Source organism: Protopterus annectens, chromosome 8.part0, assembly GCF_019279795.1.
Source record: "Protopterus annectens isolate FY-2018-M chromosome 8.part0, PAN1.0, whole genome shotgun sequence".
In the NCBI taxonomy this organism is placed as follows: Eukaryota; Metazoa; Chordata; order Ceratodontiformes; family Protopteridae; genus Protopterus; species Protopterus annectens.
In genome coordinates, this window is record NC_056741.1 from 937,265,105 (window position 1) to 937,285,390 (window position 20,286).

A 20,286-nucleotide genomic window follows, 5' to 3' on the forward strand; every position below is an offset into this window, starting at 1 on the left:
AGGAATATTTCACTTTATTTCATATTCCAAAAGACTGGTTCATCCTTTGGTTAAATATGACTGTACAGTATAAGGTGTTTCTTCCAGAATCAAACCTCAATCTGTTAGGACAACTGTCATTCATTAGTAGCTGTTCCACTCCTTCCTAATTACTAGCACGCTCTTTATTATCAGTTTTATAGTGCCTTTGATATGTACATCATGTGTCACTTGGTCAGACAAGGTATCAAAGGTATTATTTTTCTGGCAGCAGGGCACGACATATGGAATATATTTCCAGGCTGCTTCAAGACAGACCACTAACTGAAGGTTTCTAAACCTTGTTTAAAAGAACATCTATCTGAAAAAGCCCTTAAGTTATGGAACATTCTCTCACTTTTAATGCTTACATTATAATTAAAGCCATTTCTGAAATCTTTCTCACTTGCCTAGAAATTAATCATAGTTTGCTTGAGTGTGCATTACATAAACATTTCAATGTTAGAAACCAGGACCATATATACTTGGTTAAACATACTTTTAGACATAGCTTATGACAAGGAGCATGAAAAATAATTACAATCGAAATACAGCATCAGTGATACTGTCTCCACTGTAGTCTGAAATAAGGAATATTCAGACTGGCAATGAAATACAACTGGAATAAAAAGTTCATTCTATTCTACAAAACTTTGTAAGAAATAGAACTCTGAGGTTTCAAAAGCAAAGTACGAATGTAGCATTTTATAAATTGGGTGGCCCAATGGTGCAGAGGTTAGCGTTGTAAACTCACAGCAAGAGGTTCTCCAGTTCAGTTCTTGGAGGGGGTGCCTTCTGTGCAGAGTCTGCATGTCATCCCTGTGTTCACATGGGTTTCCTCCCACATTCCAAAGACATGCGTGTGGGGCATTTCTCCCCAGGCCTCCGCTAAAAATGGAATCTGTCCCAGTCGGACTCTCCTGGTAAACAAATGTTAAATAGTAGAATTAAAATTTACCCCGTATCTTGCCTTTACATTTAACTCACACCTGCCAGTTAAATTATTTTCTATTTTCAAATAATTGTAGAATGCAAAAAGGCCAGTAGGAACATGTGTAGATAGAGTTTTCACTTATCCTAATGTTTTCCTGTAGAATCATTTTGAATGCTTAGACTGAAGCAGAGAATTGTCACCAATAACATTAGTGTAATAACAATAAAAATGACAGTAGCAAAGTGCAAGGATAAAAATTAAGAGATAATTGTTGAAGTATAATGTAAGCTTTATGTTTTGAAATGTTTAAAGATCATTTTATTTATTTGTTTGTTTTTTTTTTTGTTTGCCTTTGTTTAGTGGGAAAGTCCGACTGGGTAATGCCTGCTTTCAGCAGAAGCCCAGGGAGAAAAGTTCCACTTATTTATATTGCGTTATACTAAGTTCCAGTTAAACACAGAGTAGTTACATTTCTATTTACGTTTATATACATACACTAGTTAAATGTATACATTTGAAGATTTTACAGAGGTAGAAGCTACTAAAGAGAAAGCCCACATGCAACTTAGTGGATTGTACAGGCAGCAGTTTTGTATAAAAGTTGTTTTATAATTTCAGTGAAAGGTTGAGCGTATTCTGTTTGAGGAGCTTATTTGGAAAGTAACGTACTGTGAACACAAAGTCTCAACCTTGAGATGAGCATGTGAAAGACCAGGATTTGTTAAGATGTTGTTTAAGCAATAGTTTAAAACTACTGAGTTTGTCAGAGAGTTTTATTTGTGTGGGGATACTATTCCAGGGTTTAGCAATGTATTGGGAGTAGAGCGAGTCTCCTGCAACATTATTTGACTTACTTGTGGGTAGTAAGAATTTGTTATTGGAATGGAGGTCTTTTGCTGGACAGTAAGTCAGTAATATGTTTTTTTAGTGCAGGACATTTTCTAGATGATGAATGAGTCTGTGTGATGTTGTCAGTTGTGAATATGTCAGGTAGTTGTGCAGTTCACGCTAGTTTAATTGTTTTCAGCTATGACAATGGCAGGTCCTATGAGGGAGTATGGTGGCAAATTTAGCTATTTTTTTTATTGTAGTGGAAGGCAAATTTCTTTCTTTGTGTATTTTTTAAGTTTGTTATGACAGAAACAGTGTATAAGAGAGTCTGCAGTTAGAAAATGGTGGCCAGAGTTTTTCTTGCAGTACTTGTAAATAATCCATTGATCCTATAAATGGAGACTAGTTTCAGGTGTGTAGATCTAATGGTGTGCAGTATATGCTTATCATATTTCAGATTGTCATGTATTATAATGCCTACAATTTTCAGTGACAGCATTATTTGCAGATTTTATGGTGAAATGTTGCATTTGATTTTGGCAACGTTTTGAGGTAAAAAGCATTAACTTAGTTTTCTTGGGGTTTTATAATGGCTAAGGATGAAATGAACTGTTCACTTTAAGAAATTAGCATCAAAAGAAGTGATCATTGTACTTCTGAATTTCCCTGAGCACTGCATCTGTTTAAAATACTAGATTAATGTTAGCATAATCAAATGTTGGTGAATCAAAAACAACTGACTGAATTTGATTCTTGCTGTAAACAAGCACAGTTGTCATGGTTCCAGTGCCATGCAATTTTAAAAAGTACAACAGGTACCCACGGCAAATCTCCATAACTGAAAGAATGCAATGTCACATGTTTTTGCTGAGTTAAACTGTTTCTGTAGAACAATAGGAATCAAATAGACCTGCCATCCCCTGACCTGGCCTTTAGGGTATTATAAGCTCATAAAATAAATAATGTCACACTTACCTTTACCATCATATCTTCTGATGATATCTAAGCAGGTATTTTTAGATACTATGTGCCCTATTTGAACTGCCATGTTAAAATCAAGAAATTCCCTTCCTGGGGAATCACTTCCTTTTCTCCCTCTTGCTTTATAATGAGCTCACAGACTACAAAACCTTAACATTTGGATAGTCCTCTTTGCAGAAGAACAATGATCATTTATCTGAAGATATCCAAGTGCTATTTCCATGTGTATGAGAAACTCTTCTGTGCTCTGCTTAGCACAATAAACATTAAGACAAATGGTAGACAGCAAATATATTTAACACACTAGAGTTATGACATTTTGCTTTGCAATTTATGATTGTAAAGTAGCAACATACAGAATTTTAAAAGTGTTATAGAAAAAAACAAAATTTAGTATCAAACTGAATGCAAAAAGATAGGACATCGATTGTGAGGAAAATGTCACTGAGTTTTGTTTCAAGTACCAGTTTCTAGACGCTCTTTGGATGGTAATTCATTTAGAAGACTTTTCATTTTGCATATTAGTTTTGGTTTGATCTTTGCCAATTTGCAAATGCATTTGCTTTGATGTGGCTGGGACTGTAGAAGCATGTTTTAATTGAAGTAATATAATGTAATGTGCTTGCCATGTATGTAAACCAATTGAAATATAGTCCTAGGGAGATTTTTTTGTTTGTTTGTTTTTGCTATTGACCTTCTGAGCAAACTGTGCTATTTTGAATAGCAATGTTCCAGCCTACATTTTTATATCTTTGGTAGTCTGACATAATTCCAATAGCAAAAGCATTAGAATAAAGAAGAAGAAGTAATGGATAATGTGAAAGTCAATATAAAAATGCCACAGCTCATTAAAATGTTACATTTCTACTGCAACTTTCAACAAATAGTTTTAATACTTATTCTTTTATAGTGGATGGTAAAACAATAGAGCTTAAAACGCTAGGCAATAGCAACAACAGTAATACATACTAATGTGTTTCATGTCTAAAAATTAAAGTGTAAAACATGTGGAACTGGTGTTGTGTAAAAACAGATTTTCTCTCAGTTTGTTCCAAAAGATATGGCCACAGATTTATTTTCCCAGACAGAAATTCAGCAGATGGCAGTACAAAAGTGTGATTAGCACTAACGTTCTTCTATCTTTACAAGGCTCTGCTTCTAGACATGGTAAATGCTTGAAGGGTGACTTACTACTGTTCTTTAAGATCTGATCTTCGATCTTTGATGGGTTGAACTGTGATGTTCATGTGGGTAAGTCTTGAGGAGTGCAAGTTTCTTATTTGTTGACTTAATTTTCCAGAGCTAAGAAAAGTCAGGATCCAGTGTGAATAATTCAAGAGCCTCTTCTGCATCTGTCAAATTATATAGTTTGACAGCTTTCCTTCTTCCCTTATGTGATGACAAGAAATGTGCTGATGCTCTGACCTTGTATATACTGTGCATATGTAAACTAGCACTATGACTTTAAGAAATGATATATCCCATAATGCATTGAATCTGCTGTGCCTGTTGATGATGTTTTCATGATGAGTGAAGAAGCTGTTAACTTTTCTCCTGCTGTACTGCCATTTTGTGTAATGAAAATCCTTTCTTACTTTATGTTCTGGTGTATCCTGACCTGGTTTATGGCTCCCATGCAGATGCTGGGTAATCAAAAGTGCACATCATGATATGATGTCATAACTGGATGTTATAAGTCTTCTCTGTTATCGAATAGCCATGCCATCTGAAATCACTTAGTAATAAGTCTAACATTCAAAAAGACTGACAAATAATGTTGCATTTATACAGCATGAATGGCTACAGTCAACAGAGCTGGATCGTGGACAAATGGAGCCCTATGCAGAGTAATGTATCAGGCTCAATGTGCTTATTATTTAGCTGTGAATAAATAAAATGGCATGAAGTCTGAGTTTACTGACATTATTTTAACTATGACTACATTTTTATTTACCTTGTTTTTATGAAATGGAATGTGTTTGGGCTGCAACAGTTTGATTAGGAATTTGTGCAGATGAGTTAAGCTATGAGCTGTTAAATCACTGCTTCCTGTAGTATATGGTTTGATTCCCTCAGCCTTCATTTGTCTTTTTTGTGACTCTGCTAAGTTACTTTACATAGAGTACTCCTTGGCTGCTCCTGAAAAGGGACACTTTTGTCCAGTGGACTATCCCAGGCGGTTAGCAAATGAATCACACATTTGTCTTTCGAATTCCTGCACCTGTCAACATTCAACAGAACATAGAAACCAAAGACTCCATCCAAAGAATATGGTGCATATGATGATGCCCCTGTTTACTACGATCATTGTCTTTCCTTTACACCATAATTACTCAAGTTCATGGGTAGTTACTAACCTTGCAACCCAGGGTGCCACTGAGGAGCCTAGTCATGACTTTCAGTTGCCCCATAGCACTGCCTGATTACTTGATGTATCAAAGACAAGACAAGGCATAAATATGGGGCAAAATCTGTGATGTTCTGCAAAACTGGAGACAGTTATGAGTGCACTATTCTAAATCACTTAAAAAGTTAACTGAACAACTGCATTTGCATCAACATCTATTTTTATGAACCATAAAAATATTTGGCATTCTATCAGAGTTGTACCTTGCAGGCTGTGCAGTAGCAAATCCCACCCAAAACATGCCTCCAGCCCCGCGAAGGCAGTAGCTGCATAAATATTCATTTGTGCACCTTATGCAATGTAATTAATATTGAGCATTAAATTCCTGTAAGTCCGAGGATTTTTACCCAGCGGAGGCAGCACCTGCATGACTATTCATTTGTGCGCATTAAGCAATGTAATTAATATTGAGCATCTGTTCAAACTATGTTGTGCCGAAACCAAAACAATGTTTATTTACGGACATAAAAGAGAAAAATATCTAGACATTTAGTATAAAATAAAGAAACAAAACCTGCGTAACTTAAAGAAGACTCGGTTTATTTACTGACAAAAACAAAAGAAAGAAATTGAGAAATTCATGTAAAACAGCATTCCATTCAGTAGTATACTTTCAAAATCATATTAACCTTAATGTGAACCAAGCTGCAATTATTCTGGGCACCCAGTTCCTATACGATGGATTGCATGTGATTTTTAATGTATTATTATGTTAACAAGCCGGTAACAGCTCATAGTTTTTGGCATTAACATGGGGAATTGCAAGTGATGTTAATGTATTTATTGAGACATTAAATTCCTGTAAGTCTGAGGATTTTTATTTCAGTGACAGTTACACCGGTAATGTATCCATGATGTGACATGCAAATTAGCATGACTGCCACTCTTCTTAGCTATCCCAGCCCATTTTGCGTGCCAATCACTGTCGGCATGCCCAAAGCTGTGCAGAACTAAGTGCGAGGTACTACTCTGATAGAATGCCAGATATTTAACTCTATGTCTGACATTTATAGACTGTAGTTCTTAATGATTTACCACACATACAAAAAAATATATAGTTGAAGGCAGACTGGCGGTTGTTGAAGATTAAGCATGCATGACAAGAAGGAAGTTTGGATGGAAAATCTTTTTTTTTTTTTTTTTTTTTTTTTTTTTTAATTAAAATTTGATCAAATGTAAGCAGGAGAACCCAAACAGCACCAAGCCATAGGCAGCTACCTAAGTCTGCTAGTGCTGGATCCAGTCCTGAGGATGATTGATAATGAGGTATTCCAAAGGTTACATTTAGATGTGAATTTAACTTAGGAAAAGTCAGTACTAATTGAAAGGTTGGACTAGTAAAGATATGAACATAAATATGGAACAAGATGTGTGTTAAATCATATCTCTCAACTGTCCAGATTTCCACAGAATGTCCAGATTTTTGCTTCATATTATTGGTCTGCTCCTCAAAAAACTTGTATTTTTCTGGCAAATCACTGATAATTGAAGCCACTAAATAACTGAATTTCAGACTTTGTATCTTTCTGAAAATACATGCTAACACAAATTGTGTAATTTTGGCAACTTTCTAAGTTTATAAGATCAATATTTAAAATATGTCCCTATTTTTGAGCCTTTACCCTCCTTTATTTTAGACTTTGTCCAGATTTCTTGCACTAAGAGATTGAGAAGTATGAGAGAAATTGTAAATTTAAAAAAAATATGATATTAGTAAGTGTAAGTGTACAAGAAGCAGAGGGAATGTTAGCTGAACAAATCCATGAGTTGTAGCCATTATCATGCTGAGCCGGAGTAGGTGTGCTGCATGTGGCAGAAGGTATAATAAATGTAATATAATATAGAAAATTATGAGTGGGTTGCTGATTATTACCTGCTTATAATATAAGACATGAATGCCAAGAAATTCAACTCGAGTGAAGCTCGAGAGAGATGAATCTTGGCATCCACGTCGAGAGCACATGATTAAAGATTATGATTGATGACTTGATTGAATTGTTTGGAGTGCATGGAGCTTTATCTGCTCTATGTACTACTAGTTACAAAAAAGTGCAAAGCGTCTTGCTAGCTTTCAAATCCATAAAGTACTTAGTGAGTGCTGTCAGAAAGACAATGTAACTCAATCTCGTATGTTTACACTTACCTTCCATGCCTTTCATCTGTTCAGATTTTATCAGAAGGCCCAGATTTTTGCCTGATATGATTGGTCTGTTCCTCAAAAAATCTGTGGTTTTCTGACAAATCACTAGGGACTGAAGTCAATAAAAAAGGATGCACATTTGAGTTTCAGACTTCATATCCTTAAAAATGCCGGCAAATACAAACTGTGTTATTCTAGCAACTTTCTAACTTTATAAGAGGAAGTCAGGGACCCATTACAAGCACAGACAGCAGGAAAAAACAAATTGTTGCTGTCATTTTCTGATCAGTACTGGCAGATTTGACTGCTTAGCACAAGGCCTGACCTTAAGAGCTTAAGCACCGTGTGTTTAATATTTGTTAAGATCAAGTGTCAAACTAAAGTAGTGCTTAATGGATATGTGTATTTCTAGATATCAGAGTGTATACTCCAAGTTCTACAGGAGATTTTGCTCTCATTTGTAAACCTAAGCTGATTAATGAAGCAGCAACTAAAACAAAACAGAAAAGTTTACAGAAAGCAGTTTTTTTGAGTTCTGTAACTGCCGTGCCAAACACTGAGACTGGCAAGAAAAACTCCTTATTCATGAAACCCTGGTAAATTTCAATATTGATATAGGGATTAATGTTACTGCAATATCACATGCTGCTTAAAGTGTCTCAAAGCACATGCATGAAGCAGAGCCAGAAATATGTAGCCCTGCAGGCAAATGTAAGTGCACTGGAGGATTTCTAGGGGTACAAGTATGAGGTCTGGATTTAAGGAGCTAGATAGTCCATACATATACAAACTACTCAGCAGAGTTGTGGCATCTGAGATGGGGCTGAATGCAAAAGCAAACAGAGTCAGTGTTGATGTGTTTGGTGTTGTCACTGCTTAACTGTGAATTAGTAAATCCAAAATTAAAGACAAATACTCTCCCATAAGCCTTAACCACACCCAGAAAACTGATGTTTCTTATTCTGCCTATACTAGCTACAAAACCTAAATAATGCAAACACTTGGTGTGACTAAAAGTGCAACTGAACTGATTGAATGGTGTGCACCAATGGACCTAGTTACAAAAACAAGAATGGCAGTGTTTGACTACTTATTGATTTGAGAACGCTTACAAATCAGTCATGTGTGAAAGGTTTATTTTACTTGCACTGGAAGGCACCGCACTTAAATTGGCTGATGCCAAAATGTTCTTCACACTAGATGCTCTCTGTGAGTTTTGATAAATACCCCAGAGAAAGATAACCAAATTCTGATGACCTTCATTACATCAAAGGGAAGATACAGCTTTAAGAGACTGCCATTAAGTATAATTTCAGCAGCTGGTAAAGTTAATAAAAGGGCACAAAAGTGCTGCAGTAATAGATGATGTACTAGCATTTGATACTAATAAAAAGACGTGATTTGATATTTCAGGCAGAGCTCAAAATTAAGAATTCACCTCTGAAACTGAACAGACGGATATTGTTTTAGAATCTGTGCAATCCAGTATTTTAGTCACTGCCTAAGTGCTAGTGGACTCAAATCAAATGCAAGTAACTGCAGAGCAAAAGCAAAGCTAAAGAGAATAATCTGTGTGATTGAAATTCAAAGCCCAGACATGATAGTCTTCTTGGACAAGTTTGTACCAGATCTGTCTATTGTGATATATCTATTGTCTGACTTGTTAATGAAAGACATACCCAGGTCATGGAGAAATGCTCAAGCCTAAGCCTTCAGTAGACTAAAAGAAGTGCAAACAATTGCACTAGTGCTTGTATGTTATGCTGCACCAAGTTAACGATATTGAGTGCTAATTCTAGTAGCTATGGCCTAGCTGCTACATTACTCCAAATGAATGAACAAGTGATACATCCTTTTACTTACTGCCCAAGAATGCCAACCAGTACTGAGCAAAGATACTCACGGATTGAGAAGAAAGCCTTGTAAATCGGTGTGTGTGTGTGTGTGTGTGTGTGTGTGTGTGTGTGTGTGTGTGTGTGTGTGTGAGTATTTGTGTTTGCGTGTGTGCATCTGCGTGTGTGCGTGTGCGTGTGTGCATGTGTGCGTATGTGCATGTGTGTGTGTCTGTGTGTGTTTGTGTGCGTTTGCATGTGCATGCATGTGTGTGCGTGTGTGTGTGTGTGTGTGTGTGTGTGTGTGTGTGTGTGTGTGTGTGTGTGTGTGTGTGTGTGTGTGTGTGTGTGTGTGTGTGTGTGTGTGTGTGTGTGTGTGTGTGTGTGTGTGTGTGTGTGTGTGTGTGTGTGTGTGTGTGTGTGTGTGAGCATATTGCTGCCTATGAACAAAGCATCTTGAGAACAAAATTAATCAATGAAAGAAAGCTAGACAAGTTGAAACAAGTTATTAAAGATGACTACTACAGATTATCAAGTATGTCCAAGATGAATAGCCCACCCTTTGGACAAAGACAGAACCTGTAATGTATAAATATTACACTGGCAGAGCAGAACTATCCAACCATTATGGACTGCTACTTCACCAAGACAAAATACCAGTACTGTCATCACAAAGACCAAAAGTAATAAAGCAAATGCCCAAAAGACCCGCTGGTTTAACAAAAGGTTGTGAAAGAAGCAAAATGTCAGCTTGGTGGTTTAACACTAATGAAGACATTGCAAACCTAGTATCAAAGTATCAATTCTGTATTTTTCATAAACCTTCTTAAAGATGAAAACATTACTGCTGACATTCTTGTGACAAGTTTTATGATAAAGAGCAGTTGGTGGCTTGTTTGAGTTTGAGGGCTAAAGCTATTTAGGAGTGGACTATTACTCTTATGATACAAGGACATTGCATGTTCCCATGACAACTAGCCAACAAGCAATAGCAATGTTCAAGACCATAATCACAAAGCATGGAATACACATTTACTGGTTACTGTCAATGATACACAATTCTATTCTAGCAGTTTTCTGCTGATGATAGAGTCAGTCCTACTTTGTCAAGTCCTCTCTATCTTTAATAAAACAAAGCTATTGAGAGCGAAGTCCAGACAGCAATAAAGCTATTAAGACAGATAGCTCCTAGCAGAACTCTCATACTGTATGGTGTTAATCCACACAGTGCCACAGGAGTAAGCCCTTAGCTGCTAATGCTTTAAAGACAGATATGGACTAGCACACCAATGTTGGAATCCTTACCTGAGACAAAAATATTCTGTATGAATCTATAATACAAAATTATCAAAGAGTGAAACAGATGATATTCCACCCAATAACTACTTGCTCTTTCACTAGGCCAACTGGTGCACCTAAAGTTAGAGGGTAGAAAGTGAGAGACAGTTGGTGTTGAAGTGCAAAAAATAAATAAATAATGGACTGAAGTCATACAATGTCAGTGATGCAACAGGTAGTACACTCGCCTTTGAGACAGAAGGTTGTGGGTTCAATTCCCATACAGGGTAGGTCGACTGCTGACACTCCCGTGCAGTATAAGGTGTGTTTTGTACTGCTGAGTGTATCTCCCTTCGGCTGTGATGTTAAACTGAGGTTCCATCTGCTTGAGTTGGTGGTAGCTCAGGTAGATATCAAAGACCCCATGGCACTTATGAAAAAGACTAGTCGAAGTTCACAAGTCTCTACCCAATTTCCATTAATAGTATAAATACCACTTTAGGTCTCACCTGAAAAGAGGCCACTAAACTGGTTAATAAAGGATCAGTAAAAATAAAATTCATGTGTCGTAGTTAGATGCTATCTGAGATACTTCCAGATGAGCCAGAATTTGAATGTGTAGTTTCTGATAGTCAGTCACGGGTATTTGAGACAAGGATATCCTGGTTTTCAGCAAGACCAAGTGTCCCACATTCCTCAGAAGCCTTACCTCAACCCTGTATTAAGGACAAGGGTGGACATTCTGAATCCATATTGTGTTGTGTCAGTCTGTATATGAACAGTCTGAGTGTGACTGCATCCATTTCTTTCAGGACTGTTCTACAAACTGACTCTAGACAATTGCTTGTTTAACCATGTTCCTTCCATCAGGTTCCAGTTCCATCTGTATGACTCAAATAGGGTGAGACATCTGAACTCCACTAAAGTATCAAGATTGTAAACCAATAGTATGGACAGCAGAACAGTTTTTGGTTTTCCTCAAATAAAATGTTATTGCATTTCTGTCAAGATTCTACCTCAATTTCTGAAAAATTGCTTGTGTAGCATATGGAAAAATTTTAGCGCACTCAGACAATTAATAGCATTTCAAAATTTTGAATATAAGTATCAACAGTGCAATATAAATGTACTCACAGATATATATATATATATATATATATATATATATATATATATATATATATATATATATATATATATACATATATGTTGGTCTCCCCTTAGATGGAAACATATTATAATGATAATAAGTGTATACATTCTCTGTACATATATATCCTGTGAAGCTCTATAATATTGCAGCAAGTTTAAGAAGAGATATATACCCATAATTCAGTTTGGTTTCTGAGCTGCTAGAGTTCTCCTGATGAGTGAAGAAGACACTCCCCTGGATTTACTATTTCTCCATGCAGGACTAAGTTAGTCCTGCATGGAGGCAGCCATTTAGGAGCAGGATGCCAGCACGCCATGCATAGTAATAAGGCACGCTGCCTGAGCTCCTAGTCTTACACGGAGCGTGTAAGAGTGCAGGGGGTGTGTCTGAGAGCAGAGCTCCCAGAATATACATGCCCCCACAATGAAGAACAGCAGAAAGGGGTCAGAAATGAGTGAGACCGCTCATAGGTGTCCGCATATCGCCACCAACAGTCCCCCATGTGTACAACAGCAACAGTATACATAAATTAAATGAGCAAACCCTTTATTTTTTTTTTTTTTTTATAAAAATCTCATTAAAGCTAACCGTGGGTGTGCCCATCACTTAGCTACGGTTAATGCAGCTTAAATGGCTGAAGAGGATAACAAGGAAGATATATGTAAATGAAGCAGCATAGCAATAGTGTATCAGGCAGAGCATTCACCTTACGACCAGCTATTCCTGGTTCGAGTCCCCCAGCAGCACATACCATTTCCATGGCAAAGCATGTTATGATCAATATTTATGTTGCAAAACCCACTAAATAACATATTTTTATGAACTGAAGTACTGCAATAAATGCACATGAGGTGTCAGTGTCATAATGAATAAAGCACTAGTAAGCAGGTTTAAGCACCAATAAGCAGTAGTAAGCATATTTAAGCACAGGTAAGTGGGTTTAACCATGTTTGTGTGGCAGTAAGCAATGCCTATACTTGTTAAGCAATTCTGAAGCTAACTCTCTGTAAGAAGATGTAACGGCAGGTTAGCAGTGCTTACCATCATGCAAACCCACGCAAACATGCTTACAAATGCTCAAAAGTGCCTTAATCACTCTGTATCCAACGGCCCTTGTTTTGGCCACCAACAAAATAAACAGCCATGTAGGTCTAAAACCCAGGACCCTATACACCATAGTCACAGTAATGAACCACTAAGCCATCACAGAAGTGCAGAAGAATGAGGTATTAGCAAACAAGTCTTCACCATAGTAAAACCAAACTGAACCTGTGAAAGGAATCAGTATACAGACATATGTGCCTTAACCCACTACATAACATAAATATGTGAACCAGAGTACAGCAGTAAGGTCAGAAGTCAGGTGTAACTGTAATAGAGTGTTGAAGTCCCCAATAAAACACAAAGACCTCATACAGTGTACGTACATATGAATCATGGATACCAGGCATACATATAAGGTGTAATGAATAATAACTCAATGCCAAAAAGGAATTATAATGCAAAGACTAATGTAAGCAATGCTAAGTACTGCACAGGCCAGCTTAGGAGGTGTAAGCAATGTGTAGGCCAGTTAACTCAATGATCCCAGTGTTATATCCCTTTAAATAATGCCAACCCTAGGTAAGCAGGTTTGCCCATAGCTTAGCCTTTTCATAACTGGCCAATCACAGAAAAGTGTGGGAAATTGGCCCTACTTAAACCCAGGAGGTGGGAATACATCTCATAACTGGTTGAGCTTCCCCTTGCAGGCTCTATGATAGTAAAGGGAGAAGGTGTGCGCTTCCGGGCACAGTGCTGGTGCATCCAGGAGTCCAAGGTCATGGCAGGACTCCTTGTCAAAGACCATAATCAGATACTGCTGCAAGGCCATTACCAAGGCTCCTAATATAAGGCAGAGACCTGGGACTGTCTCGGCTGCAACCTCACCAGTGCCACTGGCATACCCTGAACTGGTGAGCAGGTCAGGCATCACTATGCTGACCTGAAGCGGCATATGGGGGACCTCTTGGAGGAGTGGTTCCAAGAGGCTAGAGTGGCAGGGGATGTTCCAGTCATGTGTATCACCCCACTATGTGTGTAATAATTGCCAGCTTAGGTATATCATGGATAGGTATGGCTAAATATTCCTCTTATGTCCCCCACAGCTGCAATGGAGCGGGCCGTGAACCAGGAGGCCCACATCAGCTGCCTGGCGAGGTTGCGATGTGAGGCAGGTCAGTAATACTCATGCATTTACTGTCATAGGAAATAAAACTAAAAGTAGTAGTAAATTAATTGCCTGTATAAAACCTGTATTGTTCAAGGCAAGTACTGCATACACTAGAGAATATGGCAGGAAGAGTCCCATATCATTTGCATTTCAATAAAAGTGTAATAGCCTGACAAAAAAGGTCTAACTGCTGGAATGCATGTGTATATTCCGGTATCATATAGTAATGTAGATTTGCAATCATGTAATAGTACTGTTGTATTAAGCACTGTTATCTACACCTTGCACCATAAATTGAATGTGTTGGAATGCCTGTGTATGACAGGTGTAATTCCCAGAGGCCATTTAGTACAACTGAGAGACACATAGTCAGTAAATAGGGAAAATGCAGACAACAAAAACCAAATAGCACATGCAACTGAGATGTGAACTGTTTTTTTTTTAGCAAACATAGCCATGGTTCGAATCCTGCCAGTGGTAGTAGTCTTCATACAGAATCATACCCCACAACTGTACAAATATGCCCAGAATGTCTATTAAAGTGGCCCATATCTGTTCTCTATCAACCTGCTCCCCTGGGAAATCAGTGGATGATCCCAGACGTATAGGCAGCAAACAGGAAATACAACTGATTGACACACATCTTTGAGAACAAAGCTGGCACACTAGCAACTCCACAATACTTTTTGAGACTAAGAAGCCACTTATGTCCCATTTATACCCCAACATGTCAAGCTGTAGTCAGAGTGTGTACAGTAACAGAGTGAGATGTATGTGCATAATAGTAATGTAGAATCTGGTACTGTGTGGGAACATTCAGTTAGTCATGAAGTCAACGAATAGATGAAAATGCTGTTTTGGTATTTTAAAAGGCGTTCATGTGTTTTTTTATATAATTTTTTATTGGATTTTTGTTCGTGAATAAGTGGTTGGAATAAACGCTTTTGGCTTACTACAAGTGGATTTCAGTGGACTATTCTCTCCGTACATACTGCGTTTTTTGTAGCATTCAGTTAGTGCTAATAAACATTCTTCCACAGGTCTGTCAGATACCAACACTGCGCCCAGAAATACAAGAATTATACCCAGTACTGGTACTGTTCACATTGGTATTGTATGCCATTGTGACTGATGCAGTTGCTCTGAATAATGAGGTATTTACACAGCACTGTTGCCCACACTGTCCTATAACATATAACTGTCTAGGAAATCTGTATAACTGTGTTTTAATACAAGGTTAGAATGCTAAAGCACAGGGGATTAATAAGAAAGCAGATAGGAGATATACAGCAATATCTATATAGCAGACACAACTGTGATGGACAGTGTTTAAGTTGTAGCAGACAGAGCCATGGTCTGAATCCTGGGAGTGGAAGTAGGCTGCATACATAATCATACCCCACAACTGTACATATAAGGCCAGAATGTCCAGTATATGGGCCCATATCTGCTGCCGGTTCCCCTGATAAATCTGTAGGATGATCCCAGATGTTTAGCCAGCAAACAGGGAATACAGGTGATTGTCAAACATCTATGAGAACACACCTGTCACTGTAGCAACCCCCGAAACTGTTAGGAGAGTAGTATTTCAGGTATGTCCTATCTACACTCCCATGCTATCAAGCTGTGGCCAGAGTGTGTACAGTGACAGAATGAGATCTACGTGCATAATACTAATGTGTAATCTGGAACTTTGTGTGACAAAAGTCAAGTAGTGCTAACAACCATTGCTACCACAGGTACGTCAAATATGAACACTGTGCTGAGAAGTAAAAACCATTATAACCTGTACTGGTACTGTTCACTCTGATATTGTAGGGAATTGTGAGTGTAGCAGTTTCTCTGAATAATAAAGTATCACTGGTCACTGTCACCCACACTGTGCTACATAATATAACTGTGTAGGAAAGCATGTATATGTGTGTGTCAGGCCACTAAAGATGGAAGAGGGCAATAATCTAGATATGTCCCAGCACACCAGCATGTGGTAAACACATGGTCAGAGTCTGTACAGAAAGAGATGAATAGTTATGTGCACAACATCAACCCAGAATCTGGGAGTATGTGTAGAAACAGTTAGTGTTAACAAACAGTCCCTCCACAGGTATACCAGATAAGAGGTGTATACTGCAGGTAAAACCGGTTCATGTGTAACGATAACGACAGCCATATCACTGTCCACACTAAGGCTATAGGGTAGTGTAGTAAGACTTGTACAGATAACAGCACTGACTAGGAAAGTAATGTGGACTAAAGGACTATACTAGTTGTTAATTGACATCTTTCTCTCCCCCCACCATATCTCCAACAATAATCAGCATACCCACCCCAACTGGTATGTAATGACACCTATGTTCTGATAATGTCCAATTGTTTGATAAATATTTTAATGGTTCCCATGCATGTGCTATATTGAATTATTCCAACATTGGTGGCATGGTGCCATCAATGTACCTGCATGCTGTTCTTATTACCACTGTGGTCCCATATATGCATGTGTTCTGTTTGCTGTGCAACTGTTCGGTATCTGGTGTCTGGGTTAATGGGAATATCTATGCATGCTGTTATACCTAACCCTGGAATGTGTTGACTAGTACTAACCCACATATGATGATGAAATCTAAACACTATAGCATGCTTGGCAAGGCCGGTCCCAGCAGACCCACCTGTCCCACCTCAGCTGGCCGTGGCACCAGGCACCAGCATGTCTGGGGCCCAACCCGGGACCTCCCTGTCCATTAGTCCTGCACCACCTTCGGGTGGAACCGCCTCAGGGGATTGGGATCACCCCCCCCGGGAGTGGGTGCAGACAGGCACCTGTCACCCATCGCCATGTTAGGGTTGTGGTGCATAGAGAGATCAACCAGCAGTTTGGTGATCTTCTATGCCAGCTCAAAGGCCGCATGTTATGATTAGAGAGTCAGCCTGGCTCTGCGACTCAGCCCCCAGCACAGCCACCTTTGGGGCTGTGAAGGTGCAGTGGTCACTGCCCATGGGTGGGGACCTAATTCCCACTGTTTCCACTATGGGGCCTGTGGGCTTCTGATTTCCCAACACCCCACCCCATCAAGCCATTTACCCCCCACATGTGTCATATACTGCCCCTGTATGTATCCTGTTTGTCTTGTCTGTTAACCTACCCAACCTACCTCCCCAAATATACTTACTACCCCTCCCCAACATCCCACTCTCACCTGAAAAAAAAAAAACAAGGCAATCTGTTCCCACAAAAAAATCTCACCCCATACATAGCTGCCAATTTCACACACATGTCCACTGAACACATGTAATCTGGTCTAATTGGCATCACAACTTATTTTTGTTGTCCTCACCCCCTCCTAGTGGTTTCAGTGTCCAAATCTACCTACAAATTCAGAGTATAGGTACAGCTGTTGCTGTAGAAGGAATGGGCAGCTATGGACCTTCCCTACACCCTTCCTGCATATCCCTGGCTATTTTCCCTACTGTCTTTTCCTCTGTGTGTCCCTTTTTTCACCACTTTCCTATCAAAACCCTTTTTCTTTTATTTTAAAGAAATTAGCAGCTGGGTAAGTGGGAGTAAGCACTTTTAAGCAGCAGTAAGCGGGTATAAGCCTGTTTGCATGGGGGTAAGCAATGCCTACACTGGTTAAGCATTTTATAAGCTGAGTATAAGAAACTGTAACTGGAGGTTAGCAGTGCTTACCTCTGAGCAAACCCACCAAATCCACTTACAACTGCTTTAAAGTGCATTGATCACTCTGTATCCAACTTCTTCCCAGCAACAAAATAAACAGCCTCTGCAAGACTCGAAACTCAGACCCTACACACCATAGTCAAACTGATTTACCACTAAGCCATGTCAGATATACATAACCCTGATGTTTTCAAAAACATATCATCCATCCTAGTCATTCAACAGTACAGAGAATGTATTCTAACATTTAGATGTATGTGTGTGTAAATATATTAATATCTAAATGGATACATCATATTTATATCTATATACACACACACACACACATATATATATATATATATATATATATATATATATATATATATATACATACATATGTACATATATATCAATATATAAGAACGTATATGAATGTATATAGATATACATGTAACTGCACATACACACGCAGAGATATGTCTAGTAAGTTACATATGTAGTACGTGCACACAATATGGAACAGCCACCATTGCCACAGTTAACACCTTACCAGCTGGAGACTGTATGAGCCACCCATACAAATGTCATTCATTGCCTGCAACATATTCCCCCAGAGATCTCAAAGGATATAACACCACACACAGCTGTGTATATATGCAAACTTTATTTGTGTACTATTACAGTTGTATATGTCATTTCGTATAGCTGTTTAGACACGGACATCCGTATAAACTGAGTAATGCAACTATGAAACAGTTATACTAATACAGTAGTCTGGTAAGTCAACAAATGTTGCTGTCCAGGCCAAGGCCATCAAGTAGTACACTAGTAAAGACAGAGTGGGCCACATGATACCAAACAATCAACAGTAAGTAATGCAGATGTACAGTACAGCAGCCTCTATCTACACTCTGTAGACAATCCCAAGGGGATAAAGACCTCAGCTGACACAATGGGATGTAACTGTTACATAACAAGGCACAACTGACACCATACAAGCACATTGACAAACAGAACAGTCTGTATGACAGGTGGCAGTAGGACTGCATTTAACCAAGGTGGATTGTATGGTAATGTACATCCATATACCTTAAGGCAGCTCACCCATGATGGTCTTCAGGACTTTGGGCTTTCAGGGCTCTGTAGCACTCCCATAGACATATATACATATATAGATATATGTATATATATATATAGATATACGTATATGTATATACAGATATATGTATATATAGCTATATATGTATGCACATACTATATGTACATATATGCCTAGTTATGTTGGTATATATGTAGATGTCAATAACTATATGTGCATACATATCTATTCTAATATACCTACTACTGTAAATATATATGTAGAGATCTATACGTATATATGCATATGTATCGCTTATCTGTATATGTGTAGACATATATTGCTCTGTATATGTATATATCTGGGTGTGTATTTGTGTATCTATGTACATATACATATCCATCTATGTATGTTGATATGTATATGTGTATATCTATATAGATACCTGGATAAGTATATGTACATATATCATCACCGTATGTCCTGAACATAGAGTGAAGCTCTACCTCAGCCCCTGTAGTCCCAACTTCTTAGTGCAAGGGGATGTCAGGTATGTATATCAGGTATATTTGTAGAGTATTGCTACTGTAATAGGGATTGTCTTCACAGACATGGTGTGTGTGGGAGGTCACATCTGCTTTTAACATGTGCACCATTAGATACCGACAGACATCCTAAGGACATCATAGTACAGTACCACATAATGCTCCTGTGGACTACAGCAGAGATAATGGCCAACATATGTGGACAGTCAGACACACTCTGGACAGTCCAGAGGTATACACATAACACTTTAGTGCAAGACATGTGGACCAATCCTGACAATGTGGATGTTAACAGCCATGTAGATGGGTATAACACATAACTACTGGTATTCATGTGCCCCCATAGGTTATGCATTCACACATCACTGTCTGTCCTGCCACATAATAACTGCTGGTAAGGAGGTGCCATGGCCACATACCACCCACTAGATATTGACATACATCTATACAGCATCCCACTGCTCTGTCTGACATACATGACTGTTATGGTGGCCCAGCAGCAGTACTTCTGGCAAGTATCTAGACATCTTACTGGGTAAGTACACTAAGCTGCTAGGCATGTAACAGAGCACTGTGCAGGCTACAGGCAGACCAGCTCAACACTGGCCTACATTTCCTATGGGGGAATGCACATGTACCTGCATAGATAGCAGGCTCTACAGGCATGTCAAAGCACAGAGTAACTTACACCTGTTTGAAAGTGCATCACCACAACCAATGTGAACACAGCCACAGCTACATATGGCATGCTAGTGTATTATTACAGTATATGGACTAACTGTTCAACACCAATGTCATATGTGCCACTCACACACTAACCCTACATATACTGGGCCACTACACAGTGTGGTCCGCTGCCTGTCTGTGGTATGGGACATGTGTGTGTATGGCCCCACAATCATGCAGGCTGATAGGGTAACATACAGTGGAGCAACATGTAACATCAGACAGAACAGGATGAAGAACAGTGACATCTACCACAGTATGTACACAGGCCAAGGTACATATTAACAATATACACATTGCCGACAATCACCATAAGTACACAGACCTCAGTACTGTACACACAACCACGGAATGTCCAGGTTATGTCATCAAATATAATCCCTACTATACATTGCATGTGTAGCAGTCTGATATCTCACTGGCTTGTTACCAGATATGATGTCACTAATTATGGTGTATAGTACATATGCACCCTTTACTGCATGACATATGT